At 46.0% G+C, this 12818-nt stretch overlaps 1 protein-coding gene across 3 annotated transcripts in view; it reads right to left on the reverse strand.

Moving 5' to 3' along the window:
* The window catches only part of PDZRN3 (PDZ domain containing ring finger 3), a 238209-nt gene that overhangs the window by 36085 nt on the left and 189306 nt on the right, over positions 1 to 12818 (reverse strand). The gene's annotated exons all lie outside the window — the stretch shown is intronic.

Below are 12818 nucleotides of genomic sequence, written 5' to 3' on the forward strand. Positions count from 1 at the left end.
GAGAGAGAGAGAGAGAGAGAAGTAGGGAGGGAGGGGGAACAGAGAGATAGAGGGAGAGAAACAGAAGTATGTGTACATGATTTTGGTTATGTCAAACCTAAAGCCAGAAAAAGGGTCTAACGAATTTCTAAAAGAGTAAAGTTGTCAGAGGGGAGGAGAGGACTGGGGTGAGATTTCTAGTTCTGGTGTTTGCATAGAGTTTAGCAAGTGTGCCCAGCTGAGTGGAAATGCACTTGCAGCTATGTTTCAGCAAAACGGGGTGTGGGACTGACAAAAAGAAATCAGATGGCTGGCAGCCAAAATATGGATCCCCATCATGGAATGGCAGAGCCCAGCTCTGGGAACAGTGTTTGTCTTTAGCTCCTGTAGGCAACAGTAAAGATGTCTCCCCCGCCTGCTGCTTGTGTTTGGGTCAGGGATTCTTTTCCTTTAAACCTTTACTTAGTTGACTTAGAAACCAAGAGTCTGAAGCTCTGGAAGCTTCTCTCTGACCTCATTTCATCTTGCCTCATGGATGAGCTCACTGAAAAATGTGTTTTCCAGGGGTAACATCCCCCGTGTGTATCTAGAGGAAATGTCTGGCAGTGTATATACACTTGTTCTAACTGCTATCCTACGATGTGCACACACTCTCCCTCTGGGTTGTGTTACTAGGTTCCTTTTATTTTTATGAACGTAGGACTCTATACATTTTAAAAAATGTGTTGTTGAACACTATGTTCCCTTACCCCCTCCATTGGCTTTTTTAGTCTGGAGAGGATATGGTTAACATTTTTAATGCCTCTCCAGAGCATTTCTTTATTTAAATCTTCGGTGTAGTCATGCTACACAGCCCCTTCATACTCTTCATGTATTCTCCTCTGCTTTAGCTCGGCAAGTAGAAGTCAAGCTTGGGATGGCACCCTGGCAGCCAAGCCCTCTTGGGATACGAGAGAACACAGGGCACGTATGCACAGGAGAGTATCGGGTCATGAAATACTTTTCCTTCAATCCAGGACTCCTTTGGCCCTGCAGCCTCCACCCGGCCGATGCTGACGGCTTCCGTTCAGACGGTCAGGAAGCCCACCCTGGCCACCGTGACTGAATCCTACACCCCGCACGGGGGGCCCTTCTGCCCAGCACCGGCCACCCGCAGAGCTGGGTACCGATGCATTTTCATCTCCCTCCACCTCCGGGTGCTAAGATCATGACTTTGTAAGCCTTGCGGCCCCTGCATCCTCACCAGTGGCCCCTCCTATGGGGCACACACTACAGGTGTTCAATAAATACCATGTTGGACAAGTGACACAATCTGAGCACTTCCTCCAAACACGCTGTGCGTCTCTACCTTTGTGTGTTATGTTTGGGAAGCCTTGGCCTTTCGTACTTCTTTTGAAAGCCTCTTTTCCTGTTTCCCCTTTAAGAGAAATGACGTGGCAACGGTGGGGGCCGATAATGTCCACACAAGTTGTCCTTGCCGCAGCCGCTGCCATCACTTTACCTGTCTGTCCCCTAGAGACCTTTTACCCCTAAAGATGACTCTTTTAGCCCAACTGTGGAGGCGTGGCTGCTCCTCCTCTGGAAATGCTGGCTTCCTCCCTTGGTCCCCAGAGCCTTGACTAGCTTGTTTGACAATATGTAATAGGTGACACCATGCCATACAGACGCCAGGCCATGAGTGCTGGGAGCACAGGGCTGGTTTCAGTCTTTCCCTCAGCATGTGGGCCAGAGAACAAAGCAGGCCCTCAATAAACGCTGGCCTCGGGGCACCTGGGTGGCTCAGTCGGTTAAGCGTCCAACTTCGGCTCAGGTCACGATCTTGTGGTGAGTTCGAGCCCTGTGTCGGGCTCTGTGCTGACTGCTTAGAGCGTGGAGCCTGCTTCAGATTCTGTGTCTGCCTCTCTCTCTCTGCCCTTCACCCACTTGCACTCTGTCTCTGTCTCTCTCTCAAAAATAAACATTAAAAAATTTTTTTTTAAATAAATGCTGGCCTTACAACAACTACAGGGTGACTCTCTACTGGGATAACTTGCAAATGAATTCCTCTCCTGCCTTAACAAGGTGCTAAGATGAACCTCCCTTGAATGAGGCATCACAGGATGCATCACGTAACCCCAACAGCTCTGGAACTGCCTCCCTTTCAACAAAGGAGGAAACTGAACACAGTTTCTTGGTCCAGACTTTTGACGATGCTTCTGCTGCAGATCTGTATTCCCCAGATTACCTTACACTGTCATTATATGCTCATTAGTAGAAGATTTACTTTCTGACCTCCAGCCATCCCAAAATGTAAACCCCCAAGGAGAGGGACTGTGCTTCTGACCACACTGCCAGACATTCAGTGCAATGCCAGGGACGCTGTTCAGATGGTGTGCTTGAGTCACACAGTCCTGTGTTCGGATCCCCGTTCTGCCCCTTAGCAGCCGTGCAATCCCAGGCCCGTGAATGAGCTTCTCTAACCCTCAGTTGCCTCGTCTATAAGATGGACATAACAACAGTACCTGCACTTTAAGGGGCTGTGTTGGAATCACACGGGATTCCACATATAACAGCTGTACATAAACCACGTGCATGGCAAATGACACCCCCCCGTTATTTATCATTGCTACTGGCATGAAACTCCAAATCAGTGGAACGTATTCGTCTTGGGCCTTCACTGTCAATTCAAGGACAAAGAATACAATGCTGGAATTGTTTCCTCCTTTCTCTGGACAGTTCTTAACTGTGTCCAGATGTGGAGTAGAGTTGGTTCTGAAACTTGACGACCCCTTGAGAACAAGATGTTCTGACTCTTCACAGTGACTTCTCCCTGATGTTTTCCCCCACCCCCCCTCCCCCGTCCCCGTCACCATACGGGGCACAGGCACCTGCTCTCAGGTTCTACTCCTTGGAGGAACCCGGACAGAACCCTCATTGTGGGGGGCAGAGATGAGACAGACAGGCCAGCAAACTTGAACTTTCATTCCTGGACAGTTTCCAGCTACCTAGGTTTGTACTACAAACTTGAGGCTTAGCGAGTTGCTAGCGAGAGAAGAGAAAAGGGGCCCAGGGAAAGAGAGGCACCTTTGGTCGGGGAATCCTAACACCTGCCAACACAGTGATGCACGCAAGTGAGGGCAACAGAGGGCAGCTGGTACCTAACATGCCAAGTGGTTGCAATACAAGTCATTCATGCCAGGCGTTTTATAGCTCGATAAAAAGGAACAGAATCCTGGATGCAAAATACCGCTGCGATTCTGGGGGGAAATACCCACTGCTTTTCATCTCCTGATGCCAAGTGAAATACCGGTAGGAAGGATACTAATTTCTCTCTAGGTTTTCCAGACTCCCTAAACAGTAAACAGCTGCTTGGTAATGGAAAATCGGTTCATATTCTTTAGAGTTTTCTTTTATTAAAATGCATGTCACTTCTAACGTTACGTGCCACACCGCTGACACTTTTGGGCAGAGGAGGGGATTCATTAATTGCCACGTATGGCGAAACAGGAATGTGCTTGGGCCGCGGTACACTGTTTAACACACTGGGAGGAAACCGTTATTTTCCCACATGGCTCACAAATTAACTCTGTTTTCATTGGTTCAATGCTGTGAATCGTGTCTGCCTGCGTTATCTGGTTTATGCATTGTTTGTTCACAAAAAAGACAAAAATTTTCCTTCAGATTTCTTTATATAGAAACACACAAACATGTCAACCCCTAAGAGATGTGTTTGTAAAGACACAAGTTCTAAGTGTAGTCTCACAGATGTCTTCTGTTACAACAAATGGTGTCGTTTCAGAGAATTCGTTTGCAGATGAAGAATGCTTTATGTTAAGGAAAAAAGTAACCAGCATTTTAATACTTTTTAAAGATCTTTACAGACAGCTAACTCCTTCCTCCCCATTATTACTGCATCTGGTTTACTTTTCTTCAGAGTTTAGAGGGGGGAGGGAAGCTTTTTAACATTTATTTTTTATTTTATTATTATTTTTTAAAAGCAGGCTGTATGCCCAGTGCAGAGCCCAACACGAGGCTTGAACTCACAACCTTGAGATCGAGACCTGAACTGAAATCAAGAGTCGGGTGTTTAACCGACTGAGCCACCCAGGCGACCCTGGAGGCTTTTTATAATCTATGATATTTCTGGGTGAATATCCTGAGTCTGGGTGGCTCAGTTAAAGGTCCAACTCTTGACTTCAGCTCAGGTCATGATCTCACAGTTTGTGGGTTCGAGCCCCACATCAGGCTCTGTGCTCACAACAGAGCCTGCTTGGGATTCATTCTCTCTCTCTCTCTCTCTGCCCATTCTCTGCTTGTGCTCTCTCTCTCTTTCTCTCTCTCACAAAATAAATAAACTTAAAAAAATAATCTATGATATTTCTTCTTGGGGCTGTTCTTCATATTTTATTCAGTACTGAAGACATTAAAAGTTTTGTTAAGATACACGTAAATATAAAGAATGTTACGCTGACTACTTGTGAGCCCATCCCCCAATTCGGGAGAAGAGCCTACCAAGTCGTCACTTTGACAAGCTGCAAATCACACGTCCGTGGGTGGCCAGAGTGCCAAGAGCTCAAGAAGGTGGCACTAGAGAGAGACCTGCCCTCCCAGGGGACCAGAGTTACCGCAAAACTATAGCACAATAAAACAGACACTCTTAGTGCGAGGTTGGTGCAGGGAGACTCTCAGATGGCCAGAACAAAAAGGCCAGAAATAGCCCCAAACTTGACACAGGGAAAAGGGCACTGCCCTTTGATGGAGAAGAGATGGGCTGTTCTCCAAGTGGTGCCGGGGGATCCATACTAAAAAAGTGAGGTCGACTCCAGCCTTACACCTTTCTGTGAAAAGCAACATTTATATATAGCTTTTGGAAGAAAATATAGGAGAGTAGCTTTATGGCTTTCACCATAGAAAATGTATTTCCTAACACAGACTAAAAGCACAGACCATAAGAAAAGACTGATATATTTGACTATGTTGAATTAAGGGATTTGATTCAACTGGAATACATCATAAAGAGAGGGCAAAGACAAGCCACAAACTGGGAGAAAAGCCCTCCAACTCCTATCTCATAAAGGACCAGTATCCAGACTATGCTTTTAAAAATCCTATGAATCAAAGGAAAAAGATGAAAAATCCAAGAGAGAACTGGGGCAGACACTTGAACGGGCACCGCACACACACCAACGGAAGCACAATATGGCCAATATACACGTCAAAAATAGAATACTCTATTTCATTAATAATCAAGAATAAACCAGATTTAAACCAAAGTGAGATACCTCTTTATATTCACGGCAATGGAAAAATTAAGAAGTCAGGCAACACCAGGTAGGGATGTGGATCAAGAACCTGTCCACTATGATGTTGAAAGACTGTCTGGCATTAATAAAACCAAAGAGATATACACCCTAAATGCCTGCCTGCCTTCACTCTCCCCCTCCCTCCTGCCCTTTCATCCCCTCCTCAGTCTGTCCATCCGTTCACCCATCCATTCATCCATACGTAATTACATACCTCTCACAGCAGTGGTTCCAAGGGGTGCTCCCCAGATCAGCAGTATCTAAACTGGAGGTGGGGCACAGGACTCTGTGCTTTTACCAAGGCCTCCGGGTGATGCTGATGCCATGTTCAAGCTTGAGAACCAGTGCCCTAAAGGAACTTTTGTACCTTGAAATTGGTGTAAGAACGCAAGTTACAAGTGAAGAGTCCCCTCCTCTACCCCACTCCCTTTTTCTATCAAATAGAAAAAAAGAGGAAGAAGTGAGAACAACTTTAATACCCAGTGAATATGGGAATAAGAAGCAAGGCGAGGCAGATACTTAGTTGCTGGTGGGTGTCATACAAAAAGGCTTACTGGGGGGGAGGGGGGTAAATTGGCACTACCTATGAAGACCTCTACAATTGTTTATCCTCTGACACAACCCATAAAAATGTACACTAAGATCATTATTAAGGATCGGTCAGTGGTACGGTTTCATTGACACATACAGCTAGACCGAGTCCTGCAACCTGGAAGTGTCCCGGGAGCAGGGTCTATCAATCGGAACCTGCCATCATGGTGATGGCCACACGCTTCATCATCAGAAAGGGGACCGTGCTCTACTTATTTCACCCAGGATTCTGCAAATTACGATTCATTTGGTTCACAAGTCCTTTCTAAAAACACATTTTCTTCTGGTAGGAGGATTGTGCTTACCATCATTCACATTATTGGGGATTACGTTTATTAGATTAATTTCCCATTTACTATCGGGAAGGTAGTGTTTGTAGGAATAGGAGGGTGTAAACATTAGGGGGATGCAGGATAATTCTAGAACCTCAGGTAATTCTGAGAGGGACACCGGTTGAAGAAAATTGAAGCTTAATCTGTAGAAGATACCCACACATTTACACACACACGTATTACCTGCATACACACGAACATGTGTCTGTGATGTCTATATGTGCACATAAATTTTTAACAGACAAAACGTCACGAACCTTCAATTTTCCACTTGTAAATTAGATGTTATAGAACAACTTGCTTGAAAAAAGCCCTGCCTAATCGAAACAAAATGACCTTTTGTTTTTTGGTATTAACCAACAGATGGTTATGTTTTGATCTGAACCTAAGTATCTGAGAAATGAGCTCTTCCTGCTACCAACTCATCCAAAGGAAGACTTAAGAGAATCTGCCCGAAATCTTGGGTAACTTAAGACTCCTACCTCTTGCAGTATTTTTGGTTTAACGTTCAACAGAGGTCCTCAAGGCTGAAGGAGCAGCTAACTCACCTGGAGGCCTGGTTCCACACAGACTGCTGGCTCCGCTCACAGAGATTCTGGCTCAGCAAGTCTGGAGTGTGGCTGGAGAACCCACGTTTCTAACAAGTTCCTACGCGATGGTGATGCTGAAACTTCTGGATACCCCTCAACAGTCAGAAAAGCTCTCCTTGATCCCTTCTGCCCCTCACATCAAGATACTTGCATTCCACAATCGAACGCTGATGTTAATAACTTTCTTTCATGTGTGCAGTATTTCAGCTTATTCTTTATTACAAACTGATGGGTATAACCAGATACACTGGGAGAAATTACCCTGCCAGGCCAGATGACCAGCAAACTGGAAAAGGAGGGACCCTTTGCCCAAAGCCGACCAACAGACACACACACAATTCAACATGCCCTTGGTGAAGAACTGGGAAAGCAGGTCATCTGACGTAGACAAACTCATTCCTGACTTTTCTCACCACAGTACTTGCTGTTAGGCAGCAGAGTCTGATGGCATTTCACCAATGTTATGACACCTGCCTCACAGGTGAAGGTGATGCTTCTAGAAACGTGGAGCTTTGTGAGCTTTAGAGAGTGGATGCTATGTTCCCTGCTGAATCCCACACTGGTCAGAGAAAGCAGGAGGGTTATTTTGGCTCTGGCATGCTTCTGGAGCTGCTGATGGTGTTCTTTTGTGCCTCCTCTCCCCCACACCCAATATAGCCATGACCTCTCCTTGCATTATTAATGAGTGCAAGAGAAGTCATTTATTAAAGCTACATTTTTTCAGTGTTCCATATGTTTCTCTCTGCCAGCCATGGCAGGCGTGTCATGGGAATGCAGAGAGGGGCAGTCCTCTCCCCTGTGACCATGAACCACCTGCCTCATGGCAGTATGCAGCTGTATCTATGGAAGCCATTAGGATCCTGGGACATTGACTCATTTGTCACTGCTAAATGCCTTCCCAGACCAAAGTGGGACCTACTTGATACATTCTTCATTCAGAAGCCAATTTGGTAAACACGTCCTGAATAGTTTACTGGTTATATGTCAGGACCTGGGGTGTCACATAGAACCAGACAAAGTCCCTGCATTCATGGGGCTGACATTTTCCTGGGGACTGGGGGGTTGGAGACAAGTTAACAGGTATGTGAAATTATGTTAAGTGCTAGGAAGGAAATAAACCGTATACAGAGAGATCATGGGTGGAGGTGGGGGAACCTCGTAGGTCAGGAAGGTCTTTGGGGAGAGGAATGTTCGAGCTGAGTCCTCAAGGATGAACTGGTGAACCATGTTACAGATGGAGGGGAACAACCAGTTGTAAGGTCTTACAGGGAAGGAATAAGGTGGGTTCTGGGGGCTACAAGAAGCCTGCCAGGACCAGAGCAGACACACAATGGGCACACGGCAGGCAGCTTGCTGGAGAGGTAAGAAGAGGCCAGACCACACAGGCCCTTGCAGGCCACAGTTAAGGAGTTAGTTTTATCTAAGGGGCAGAGTGGAGCCAGTGAGCAGGGAGTGGAAACTCAGTTCTGGGCACAGGGCTGGCTGGGCAAACGTGTTGGCAGAATGAATGAAAAGTAAATGTCTTGCAGCCCCCGTGGTCTCCAGCTGCACCTTCTTGATCCAAATCACAGTCATCTCGTCCAACAGCTCGTTCGGGGATTCCTGACCAGTTCCCTTGTTTCCGGTCTTGCTCCTGATGCCCTACCAGCACATACAAAATCCATCGTGTTCAACCAATCCCATGCTGAGGGTAAAGGTGGTGACTAGACCTCCCAGGATTTCGCAGTGTAACTGAAGAGGATGATTTAACAGATGACACTGAGACGTGGAACAGAATATGCTCGCCTCATGGGAAGGCTCAGTGCAGGGATACGGAGGTGCACAGGACCTCACGGAGGTTCAGTGCAGGGATACAGCGGTGTGCCGGGGCTCATGGGAACACTTAGAAGGACATCTAACCTGGGGTGGTGGCCAACTGGCCTCAGTTCTAAGAGGAAAGCAAGAGGACTCCTCTCTGGTCACCTAATGCTTTGTACAGCAAGAAGAGGTACGTAGAAAGAGGGGAGCGGGCCCTGGCCTAACCCTCGGCCTGTCCTTCCCATTGCTTCATCTACATTAAAGAGGTTTACGGTCCACTGTTAACTGATGGGAAAACAAGTACTAGTGACAGATAAATGCCCACCATGAAAAAACGTGACTTGCTCAGCCACAGGTAGGTGCCATGTCACTCGGGCAAGAAGAGATGGTTTTTGTTTTTGTTTTTTTTCCTCTTGCTTTGCCTATAACAAATCAGTTTGTGAAGCTGCTTCTAATAATAAAGCTCCGTGAACTGATAGATTGTTGAAGCAAACACACTCTTACTTGCAGGAACGCTAAACCACGTTCAGCACTTCTATATGGAGGTCGAGTTCATATTCATCCAATTAACCATCATTAACTCTGTCCACTCTCTATCATACCACAGCCTGGCTGACTCTCAAAACCAACAACTTCAGACGGCGTAAAAGGCACGGATTACTCCCGTTGTTTTGTTGCTGCTCCTGAGAGGCAAAAGAACGTGAACTTTCTTAAATGATCCATTCTTAAAAGTGCCTAGGAAGGTGATGGGAACTCTGCTCTCGCCTGTGTCCACCACCTTCCCCTGGCATGAGGGACCAGAGGCCCTGTCTCAAGCCTTCTCATTTGTAAGAGAACAGACCCAAGAGTCCCCAGGCTGAGAGAGGTGCCAAGCAGCACATGGCCAGCCCTGAGTGAGAACGCCGGGTCTCCGTGTGAGCTCTGCAAAGGTGAGCATGATTTTTAAAAACTAAGCTAAGCGTTCCGTATAATACAGGTCATCTCTTCACTGGTTTGGATAAATATGATTTCTATAAGAGAAGAATTCAGACCTCGGAATCACAGCACAGACATTGCGGCCACCCCCATTTGTGTCTCCTTCGTGTCTCAGTTTATCTTGGAAACGGGGATGGTAATATCCCCAACCCCTTGGTGCTGCTGTGAGGATTTGATGGAGAAATGCACAGTCAGCACTTAGCAAAGTGCTGGTACATAGTAAGTGCTCAGCAAATAATCCTGTGGTTGCTGCAATGAACGTCGCCGCAATTTTATCAGTATGTTTCCCTTGCCGTCTTGAAAATGTCCATGGAGACTTCAGTGAATGTATTAGTTATTACAATTTCTACTTTGAAGCCTAAGTCCCAAACAGAATTAATTCCTTACTGCCCAATCAAGTGAGCAAAGATCACTATTCTGCAGAGTCTCTGGCTGACCTGAGACCTTAGAAGAGGTGGAGGGAATGGGCGTGATAACCCCTTCCGCTCCCCCTGGCCTCTATCTGAAAGCCCTCATCAAAGCATCTCTCCATACCCGCCTTCCCTGTGTCCTGAAAGGACACAGCTGTGGGGAGGACTCATGCCTGGCCAGTGATGAGGTCCCTGGCACCAAGCCAACGGAGCCACAGATGTCTCCATCCCTGGTGACACTGCTCGCACACCCTTTGCCCATAACCAGGTGCCCAGTGTTAGCCAGGTTCTGGCCACAGCTCTAGAGCTCCCAGGCTCCCTAGCCCATCACCCCCCTGAACATGAGATATTCTAGGCAGTTAATCCATCCAAGTAGAAGAATGCCCCCCTTGATAGCCTGAAAGCATCTTCCTTTCCTGTTTCTCTCCTTTTCTTGGAAGCAGCCATGCTTCTGAGTGGTCCGAGATGGGGTACTTTTCCAGAGCAGGAAACAACTGCTAACTGAAACTTTAAAATGTCCCATGGGCACGGGCCCTGTCTTGACGCTCCCTGGTACTCTACAGTGACCAGGAAAGCACAAAGACTGCTATACCTCAACAGAAAGGGCAGGCAGGACACTTGTCTTGTACTGTCCTCAGAAGTACTGCAGACATCCCCTAGTATCTCGGCGTATCCCGTAACGCAGGGCATGCATCACTCATACGTGTATGCTCTCCGCAGTGTCCTTTAACGACCAGGCAACTTCATGTGTTGCTGTTGTTTTTCTAATGTGATTAAAGGTACAATAAGGTATGTGTGCAACAAGAGGCAAAGCCATTGTTCTGCATCATTAAGCTCACAGCAGCCCCAAAAAGAAATTGTAGGCAGCTTGCCAAAGGCCCTAATGAAGAGCATCTCTTTGAATTATCTCTGGATGAGGAAAGGATCAAGTCTGAGCCCCAGAATATTTGATCCTCTTTGTGCTGCTGTTACGAGGGCTTACTGAAGCCAGACACACTGGACCTTCTGGAACTGTAATTTATGGAAACCTTAATTTCCCTGCTTTTAATAAGGCTTTGCATAATAAGAAGGGGAATGCAGTTATTAATTCCTGCAAGTGTTTTGTGAATTCCTTTATGCTATGGTTCAGGACTCGCAAAGAATAGGAGAAAGGGGATTTTACTTAGTTGGCACAAGGGTAATGGGTCCGAAAAGTAGTTTGAGTTTCCTGAAAATAAATCTGCATGGCTTCCTAAATTGCTGACAAAGTGTATTCCAGATGGAAGTCATTTATCAGCAATTTACTGCATGATGCGTTGGCCAGAAATATTTCCACATAAATTCACCTAGTAAAAACAAACAAACAGAATCCAGGCTCTTTCTTTTGGGGGGCCAAGGGGGAAAGAGCCCAAATAATACAGGTGAATAAAGCACAAGTGAACACAGATTTGCAGGTCACAGGGCAGGGTAACCACATTGTGGAGGGGGCCAGTGTAATTAATACACCTACAGCAATGGATCCTAAATAATAGTTTTGTACATGACAACCAAAAGAAAAAAAAATACCAGCAAGTTATTAAGACTCCATTTTTATGCCTTATATTATATACACAGTAGTGAAAGTCTTCACCATAACCACCCTGGTGATGCTTCTGCTGTTCTGCGTGGTTTGCTTCTGAACATCTGACTCACTGAGAACTGGGGACTTCGTGCTCATCGCACATGATAACCTGGTAAAATGTGGATTACAACATCACCATATGATCACGCAGGGGATGGAGGGCAGATCTCCAGTGCCAAGGGCACTTTTGCCCAGGTTTCCAGTGTGCCCCCAGACTGCTTTCAAAGGACAGAAGAGTCCAGCGGAGTGCTGGGTGTGAGGTCGCAGGTCAGAAGTGTATGACCAACATTGATTTAAAATGCTTGGGTTTTGTAAGATATGTGCCCTCTGTATAAGGGGTGGTTGGGGGTGGGGGGCATGACCAAGCCCCCAAAGGTTTGACATTCTGTATGCTTCAGTGAAGACACACAGACAGAGACAGACACAGACAGACACAGACAGACACAGACACACACACACACCTTTTCTTTACCCAGGGTCATTCTATCATTAGATTGTCCACAGAAGCAGCCTTGTTTTGCTGTGTCTTTTTAATGCTAAGCGCCCTCTGGTGGCCTGTGCAAAAATGGTGCCCAACTGCCGGCTACTCCAGTTCTTTTTTTAAACTGTCTGGCTCTTTAAAGAATATGTTAATATGCGAATCAGTGTGATAAGGAATAAGCACCCTTTTTTTTTCTGACCATAAAGACCTTATTCTAGCATTCTAATTTAAAAAAAACCTTTTTAACAGGATTATAATTTTTAGATCAATGAAGAAAAATTGGAAAGATTTAGAATGATTGAAGGGGAAAATACTTAACTGCCAAGTCAGGTTACCAACAACACTATGAAAACCTCAAGGTTCAGGATAAAACTTGAATATCTAAAAATAAAACACTCCACACAAAGGTCAGGTAAGTTATCTGGGTTATCCCTTACACGTCCTATTTCATCTCCACTGAAATTTCACGTGACTAATGATACAGAAGTTTCGAGAAGTCACCTGCTGTGGATGAAGGCACCCAAGATCAAGCCACCTGCTCTTGAAGTTGTTAACATTTTCACAGAGCGAGGTACAGAAATGGCAAGAGTGAAGCATAAATGTGAACCACATGTCCCAGGACAAGAAGTTGCTCAAAGAATCAAGTCTGCAGTAAACGCCTGTGCTCTGCTGAAAGGCACGCCTTCTAACTATTTGTAAACAGAGACAAAACGGCACGGGCATTAATCATCATCCCCGTCTCTTCTCCAACTTGTTCAAAGGGTGACCACGCTTTGACCCT

This window comes from Panthera onca, chromosome A2 (genome assembly GCF_046562875.1).
Source record: "Panthera onca isolate mPanOnc1 chromosome A2, mPanOnc1 haplotype 2, whole genome shotgun sequence".
In the NCBI taxonomy this organism is placed as follows: Eukaryota; Metazoa; Chordata; class Mammalia; order Carnivora; family Felidae; genus Panthera; species Panthera onca.